Source organism: Prionailurus bengalensis, chromosome E2, assembly GCF_016509475.1.
Source record: "Prionailurus bengalensis isolate Pbe53 chromosome E2, Fcat_Pben_1.1_paternal_pri, whole genome shotgun sequence".
In the NCBI taxonomy this organism is placed as follows: Eukaryota; Metazoa; Chordata; class Mammalia; order Carnivora; family Felidae; genus Prionailurus; species Prionailurus bengalensis.
This window is the reverse complement of record NC_057352.1, coordinates 46,595,780-46,604,715: the sequence shown is the minus strand read 5'-3', so window position 1 is coordinate 46,604,715 and position 8,936 is coordinate 46,595,780.

Below are 8,936 nucleotides of genomic sequence, written 5' to 3'. Positions count from 1 at the left end.
TGGACTCTGTAGTTTCAGAAAAGTTCTCTGTGTCACTCAGTGAATTGTTTCCTTCTGTTTTACATGGACCATACTCAACATATCATAAGCTGCCTATGGTTCTCCACCCCTAGCTTGTCCTCTTCCTGGTATGGTGGAAGGAATCACTGTTTGCAAGTCTTCCTGACCTCTGTGTATGAGAACAGTACATCTACACCCTTTGCCTTGTGACTTTGCAGTTCCTCGCGCTAAAAGTGGAGTATGTTTCCTCACTGAATTGCTGTGAGGCTCAACGATGTGATTTGATTTGGCTACTGGAGTGTGTATGTGTATGTGCGTGGGAGCATGCTAGCTCTGGATTGAGACCTCAAGAGACACTGTGCCTGTCTTTCTGCTCCTGCTCTTAGCTCTGTTAATCTGCATGGGAATAAAGTGTCCTGGATAGGAAGTGGTTGGAGAAGAATAACAAAACACTTGGAGCTGACATGAACCCATCTCACACTCTGGAGCTAAACTCAGCTGACCCCAGACAAGCACAGCAGAGCCAAAGCCAGCCTACACAAGAGAAAAATATAAATTTGCTGTTTTAAGATGCCCTGTTTTGGGAAGGTTTGTTACACAGCAGTGTTGTGGCAATAGCTGACTCCTACAATTGCCACCTGAGCCTTTTGCTTCATGGCTCCTTGATGCTTATAGGGCAAGTCCAAATTCTTTACCATGTCCCTCAAGGCCTCTCCCAATCCAGCTCTACCCTGACAGTCAGTCTCTCTGCAAAACCTTCCTGAACTGATTGGCTCCCCTCCTTTGGGCTTCTAGAGCACGTCCATCGTCTGCTACAATAGCACTTGTTCTACTGGATGTCAGTCGTATTATATCTATTTCCCTGGGAAGACTGAACTCCAGAGTCAAGAGTCATCCCATTCATCTTTGTAGTGCCAGCAATAGCTTCTGGTAAACAAATTGAATTTACTTAGTAGTGATTACAACCTGCCTGGTTTTGATAGGAAACATCAATAGACCATTTGCTTACAATAGACTCAGCTGTTGTCTGAACATTTTTAAGAAAGTAACTTAGACTCCTAGTTCAGGAGTCTAGGTTTACACAATGATCTGGGTTTCAGTAGGAGACAGACAATGGTACAAATATCACTGAAGGTCATAAAGATATGTTCTGAAAGCAAGGCCATGGCCCACTTAAGTTCTCTCTTGGGATTTCAGCCTGATCCTTGCTCTAATGTTGACCCATAGCCATTGCCCAAATAGAGGGAGCTGAAAGCAGGCTGGGGTTTGATTTTCCCAGTTGATTTGGTCACAGTTTTGACCATAATAATGTCGCTGTTTTCCCTGGACTGACTGTTGCAGACGAGTCAGATGGAGCAGGGCTGTAGTCCTGGGATAGATCGATGCTATCGATCCTCAAGGCTCTGTGTCATTTCCAGGGGATTTGCTAAAGAAGCTACTTATGTTCCTTTTTCATTTTCACCAACTCATTACCAGCTGCTGCTGCTTTCATACGTCTCAGCAACACCTGGAGGAGTGGAACATGACCGTCCGGTTGGGGTTCAGACATCTTCCTTCAAAATTAAATACAAGACAACGTGCAACCCACCAAAATCTGAACCACATGAGGAAGTCAGGTCACACTGGCCCACAGGGGTTTGGTATTTTTTGTTTTGTTTTAAAAAGGGCAGCCTGGCCCTACACTAAGCAATTGATCCCCTGGCTTAACTTTTAAATTAAGACCATTGTAAATTTGGGAACTTGAGAGGACATAGAGAGGACACCCATAATACTTTGCAAATGTCAAGTGCCTCTCGATGTTGGTTACTTTTCAAAGGTAGCTAGGTTACAATGTACCGTGGTAATGAAAAAACCCCGTCAGGCCCACTCTACAGGGTTTTAGTCAATATACATAATATTATTGGGCTTTGCAAGGATTAAAGGTTGTTTCTCTCACAGCCTCACAATAGGGCTATTTTTTCTACTGAAGGCACAAAAGAAACCCCCCTGTTTACAGAGGAGCCCAGGACATTTTGGGGCCCCAAGGCAATCCTGACATCCCTTTGTATACTTCCCCCTGCTGGTGGCTTTGCAGTTAACCTTAAAAAATTCAATTTCTTTTAATCTATAGATGCCAAGATTAAAAAAAAGATTAATTGGTGATTTATATTTTTATTATGGGGTTTATATTGTCCATGAGCCTTTTCCAGCATACAGGAGTGATGGTTTCCTCCAGTTATATTCTGAGATGGAGAGCGTTTATGTCACTCCATCTTTCCCCCCACACCCCAACTCTAACCCTCCTGTTATGCCATATTTAGTGCAGTTTTGGAATCACTCACTTTGCACAATGGGGTATCCAGAATGGAGTATAATACAGTGTTGTCTGATCTAGATTTATACACATTAGCAGGGCACCTTGGTGCCTCAGTCACTTGAGCATCTAAATTGTGATTTGGCTTAGGTCATGATCCCAGGGTCATGGGATCAAGCCCTGTGTGGGGTTCCATGCTGGGCTTGGAGCCTGCTTGAGATTCTCTCTCTGTCTCTCTCTCTCTCCCCCTGTCCCTCTGCCCCTCTCCCCCATTCATGCTCTCTCTCTCCCTCCAAAAATCTTTATGCACATTAGGAGGCTAGAGATAGCACACTAGAAAATTCTGTAATGTGTCATAACCATGTCATAACCATAAATAAGAAAAAGGAAACTACTCTGTATGCTTTGGTCTTGCACGATTCAAAAGAATTCCAATCTTAAAATCTTACAATAGAGATGCAGTGATTAACCTATCCAATGAAACTTTAAGGGTGAGGATTATGGAGAATAGTCCTGAATTGGCTGCAGGGAATGACCCAACTAATTCCTTTAAGCATCTTCACAGTATTTTACTGTGGGTAAAACACATAACATAAAATCTATCATCTTAACCATTCTAAATCAGACAACAGAGCAGCATTAGGTCATGCACAAGGTTGTGCCACCATCTCCACCATCCAGTTTCAGAACTTTTTCATCATCCCCAAATGGAAGCCCTGAACCTATTAGCAGTCACTTCCCTTTTCCTCATCCCCCTAGCAACCACAAATCCACATTCTGTACGTATGGATTTCCCTTTTCTGGTTATTTAATAAAAAACAGAATCACACATTCTGTGTGACTTGTGTCTGGCTTCTTCTACTTAACATAATAATATCTTCACGTTTCATCCTTGTTGTAGCATATATCAGTATTTCATACCTTTTTATAGTTGAATACGATTCCATTGCATGGATATACCGATTTTGTTTTTGCATTCATCTGTTGATGGACATTTGGATTCTCGGATCTGATTTTAGTTTCTTTTCATGATGACAGAAATTCATATAAACAACACACAGCTCTAAAGTTATTGTTGCTGTAGTTTTTAACAAGTCATGTTATTAACATATTTTACTCTTAGTAGTCTGTCAACATGTACTGTACTCGTGGCACTAAATCAATATTGGTTGATAAGTTCATGTCCTTGCCTCCAAGGGTTCTGGTTGAGTACACCGGAAATGATGAAAGAGTTATGTGAAATAATTAGGGGATAATGTAGGCGGTCTCTGAATGGGTCATACTGTGGAACCAAGAACAAGTTAAGCCTGGGTGAAATCTGCTGACTGGGACAGAACAGGAACCCAAGACATATCCAGTTGACAGCTAAGGCCCTGTTGGATCTGTGAGATCATTTGTCTGAGAGATATTACAATTTTATATCACTGTTTTGACAAATGGTTAGTGATAAGGGAGCCTGAAATAAAGGGAGTGTCCCACAAGACAGAGTAGGAAGTACTGTGATGGCTGCCTCTGGACTGGTCCTATCCAGGAGTCCACGTTGGTGAGAGACTGAAGGCTGCTTTCTCTGGTCAGTAAAGTCTCAGGAAAACGAGTTAAGATTTTCTTTGGAAAATATATTTGGGGGAAAGCTAGGTGAACTGTAAACCATTTGAAAAAAGAGTGGACTTCACTGACAAGTCTGAGAAATGCAGCCAAAGTTTAGGTTAAAAGAAGTTAAATAGGTCTTGGTATACAGATCTTTGAAGAGCCTTTAAATATAACCATGTGCATCCTGAACCTCCAAGAGGCCAGACACACTATATAGTATTTTCTGAAATTTTTTGATTGTGGAATCCCTCAATGCTGCTGTTTATGGTGTAGTGTTTGTGCTACACAAAGGCACCTACCCAAGGGAGCGACTGGGAGCTGAAATGTATGTGCCCTGCACTTTGCTTGCCAAATAAAGGGACTGTGCACCTGTGTTTCCCCAGAGGGGTTTCATTCTTAGTTTTATTTGTCTGTCTTCTAAGAATTGTCTTCATCTTCTAATTTTTGAAAGGATGCTCTGTAGATAGCAAAGTCCCTGTACCCTTTTTGGTGGAACACTGTGAATGGATGTGCTTGTGTGTGTGAAGGAGGGTGTGTGTATGGAACAAGACTGTCCCAGGAAATTGATGAGCATATCCTATATGGAGCAAGGCTTTAGCCCTAGGAAGGAGCGCTGTTCCAACAGCAAGGTAATTGCTATAGACTAAATGTTTATGTCTTCCCCAGATTTATATGCTGAAACTTAATCCCCAGTGTGTTGGTTACTGAGCTTTGGGAAGGTGTTAGGTCATGAGGGTAGAACCCTCATGAGTGGCATTAGTGCCTTTATAAAAGAGATCTCAGAGTGAGGACACAGTGAGAAGAGGGCCATCTATGAACCAGGAAGTAGGCCCCAAGCAGACACTGAATCTGCTAGTACTTTGATCTTAGACTTCCCGGTCTCCAGAACTGTGAAAAACAAGCCACTCAGTCTATGGTATTTTTGTTCTAGCTACCCAAATGAACTAATACAGGAACTCAAGGGTTGATCCCCATGGCCACTGCACCTTGGAATTTGTTAGGGACAAGGAAGCATAGCAGAACACCACTGTTGTAACTGAGCCACTGTGTCAGAGGTCTTGGACTTGACTTAATTCTGACCTCCCTAGAAGAGTGAGCTTGAGGCTATGCTTTACTTCTTGGTCAGGATATGGGGCCTTGGGGAGTCAAGGATGAGGATTTCAGAGACCAGAAGCAGGCAAGGAGCTGACAGAATACCACAGGATGAGGTATACAATAAAAACCCAAGAACTCAGAGAGAGAGAGAGCCATCAGCGTGATGGACAAGCCAGAAAAGTCTTCAGGGAGATGCTGAGTGGGGCACTGAACTGGACACATCTATTAACTCTCACCTCTGTGCTTCCACCGCTCAGAGGTCATTGATGTTTCAAATGAAAAGAATATTGGAGCACTAAGGGATTATGAGATTCCTTCTGAATCAACTCAGAATGATTAAATTATTTTTTATATTGCCTAGTTTCGCCGTATTTATATTTGAATTCTCTGAAAACTGGTACTCCATGTGGGATACTTCTAAGAAGATTTGACTAATCACAACATCCCAACCCATGGCCATGATCATAATGGAAAACAGGGTTTACTAGATAAACATGCTTCTAGGATTACAAAATTTGTGGCATTAAGGCCAAATGCCTCATAAATAAAAGTAATTCTGTATATCAGGTTGCTATCTGGTCTTGCCTAGTAATATATATTTTTATTTATATATCTATATCTCTATCTATGATTTTTTCACATAAAAGATATGTGGCCATCATAGAAAATTTGGAAAATAAAAAAAATATATATAAAATACAAAAAATACAAAAAAATACAAAAAAAATATAATACTTTTTTTCACAGTTACAATCTTGAAGTCTATATTTTATACACCTTTATATATAAGTATTTATTTTCTTTTTATAGATTGCTCACATATGAATATACATTTTATACATTTTCATCTTAAGTTGCATCTTTTAATAGATTGATAAATAAAATTGGGATATCCTATCTACGCTATTTTTTAACTTAGAAATCACATATTAATGTCTTGTATATATGTTCTATGTCTTTAAATATTACTTCACAACACGGCTGTGCAGTGTATCATTGTATGGATAGACTATATTTTATTTAATATAACCCTTATCATTGGATTTTCAGGTTTTTAAAAAATTTTCTTTATTATACAAAACTCAGTGATAAACCTTTTTCTCCCCTACATGTCTCATTGTTTCCCAGAAGCCTCTCACATCTTTTTCTTATACTTCTCTAACCCTGAAGTCATCACTGATGGTTATAATTATTTTCTAAAGATGAACAGATATTTACCAGGTGTTAGAATAATCTCTTCTCATCTGAATGCCATACACTAAGATTGACAATGTAAAAAAGCATGTTGAAAATACATGGCTTTAAAGTATTGCTTTCCCTTACCATGCAAGAAAATGCAAAATAAAAAGTAGATTTAGCAGCACAACATGTATATGAAATACTCAGACATTTGTCTTGTTCAAATCAGCCACATATTGAGTTTCGAGGCCGCTTCTCTGTGGTTGTATCAATTTTCTTGACATGGAAATTTCCAAGGACAGACTTGTGGAGAGCAGGTCGACCTCACCTAAGCAAGACAAGTCAACTCAAACAAGCAGTAGTCCTCAAGTGTTGTTTCTAAGTGTGTTGCATTGTATCTCTAGGTGTGGCTTGTGAAGAAAGAAGAGCTTTTGTAGAACTGCAGCCAACAGTCTTATTTGTAAGGAAAAGGACTCCATGCTACAACAGCCACCGAGAATTTTCCACTGAAAAGAGGTCTCTCAGGCGTCTTTAAAATGCAAGCCTGTGCATGGAAGCCCAAATGTGAGGGGCTGAATTGTAGAATACTTGAACTTAGAGATCTTTCTTAAAGACTAAGATGGCTTTCCTAAACTTCAATTATTGGCCTTGTCACCTTCATGATTCTGTCCTATTCCTGTACCACCTTCATTGTGACTTCATATTTTTCTTTCAGTAGACTTACAATTTTACTTATGTGGATTTAGTCTTATCCTGAGACAATATCCATGAAAACATGAGATTATGTGGTTATATTTTTATATATGCATAAATGCTAAAATTGTTAGTGTACTTCCAAACACGGTCTTTCACATCACTGTGGATATGCATTCCACATTTGAAGGGAGCATTGATTTAAGGAAAGCTTCTTTTAGGACAAATAGAGAAATATGACTGTTTACAATAGAGAATAAATATATGAGACTTGTTTTTTTGGAATATTCTTACAGGCTATAAATGAAGCTATAAATTTAAGGAGATTTGAATACATGTCTGGAGGTCGGAGACACAGCAAACTATTCAATTATAAGTATTCAAAATCCTAACTTGACTCCCTGATGTCAGATGGACCCATTAACCCTGTGTTATACATCATATAATCCTAGCACAGATTGAATGCTGGCTCAACATGGGTCTTTGTTCTGACCCAGCATTGCATTCTTTGTCTCTGGGCTTACCTTTCTGTTTCAGGAGTAGAAACTCCTGAAGCAATATCCACTTCACTAACTAACTGAACTGACAGTCACTCTCCATTCCCTTTGGAAGCCCCACTGACAGATGCCCACAGCACTCCATGTGGTCCCAGATAATAATCTATTACCTGGAGCATCTGAGCAGTCCTAGCCCCACCAGCTGAATTGTATCCTTCTTAAGAGTCAATTGTGTTTGCCCCCAGCCTCTTTATGGAAGTCATTCTTGCTTATGAAATTCATAATTTAATTAAATAAAATATAAGCCAGAGGTATACGGGTGCAAAAGAGTTGTTTCTATGACAGCTAAACTAACTCTGTGAAAACACACAGGTGAGTTGCTAAAAATTGCCGTGTATGTAGGACAGGTATAACTGATGGATTCTGCACTCTGATGGCCTCTTGGGTGCCTTACATTCTCCCTTCACTTCAAAGACTAGAAAATGTAGAAAAGGAATATGGTGGTGGTTCATGCAAAAAGATGTAGGGCATTTTAAATTTAAAGTTCTTAAAGTATACTATATATATATACATATATATATATATGGCATATATATATATGGCATATATATATGGCATATATATATATGCCACATATATATATGCCATATCTATATATCTATATCTATATCTATATCTATATATGTATATATATCTGTTTTAGCCCACTTTTTCAGTTTACCAACAAACTGCTGGTCCATCAGAGCCTTCCTACATGATAATTGTTTTCACAGCTGGCCAGAAATGCTGTATGTTGTATGTGTCTTGGCCTTGGCCTAGCTCATAAGATGTGAGCTCCCCAAGGACAGGGCTTCTATCTTAACCATCTTTGCTGATTACATGGAGCTAAGGCCTTGCGGCTGCTGATCAATATTCTTAGAACTGAACCAAAATATCTTGTTCTCATTAATTTGACTTCCTTCAAGTTGACTGTACTTCCCACCCTGATCCTGAGTCATTTTTCCTGATAGCCAAATAACTCAGCATGTCTGGGATAAAGAAATGCCTGTCACTGAGCTGTCCATTCTCTCAGGATTGGCTAGTAAGAGGAAAAGGAGAGGAGGGGACTTCTGGCAGCCTTAACATGACTGAGGTATGGCTTGGCCAATTAAGTACTTCATACTAGAATATTCCACGAATGCTATAGGATGGAGAAGTAATTCATCACATATATTTAAAGTTGAATTTACCGATATTTTATGGTATTGGATATTATTTCTATTAACATTTTATGCTGAAATTACAGAATGATTCGTGAGTACTGAATTTTTGATTGCTTTTACACTTTCTGGGACACTATTAAACTTGATTTACGTTAATAGCACTGTAAGAAGATATTAACAATGAAATTTCCAAAAGCACTTAGCATCTCATAATTGGAGTTAAATGACAAAAAAAATGAGGGGATAATAAAGTAAAGAGAAAAAAGGAGAGAGAAAGTTTTGACAATATTCTTTTTAACCTGTGGTTCTTAATAAGATTTTTGCAGGAATTGTTTTAGGTTAGGAAAGAATCAAATCTCCGATCAAGAGAGATGACGCTGATTTATT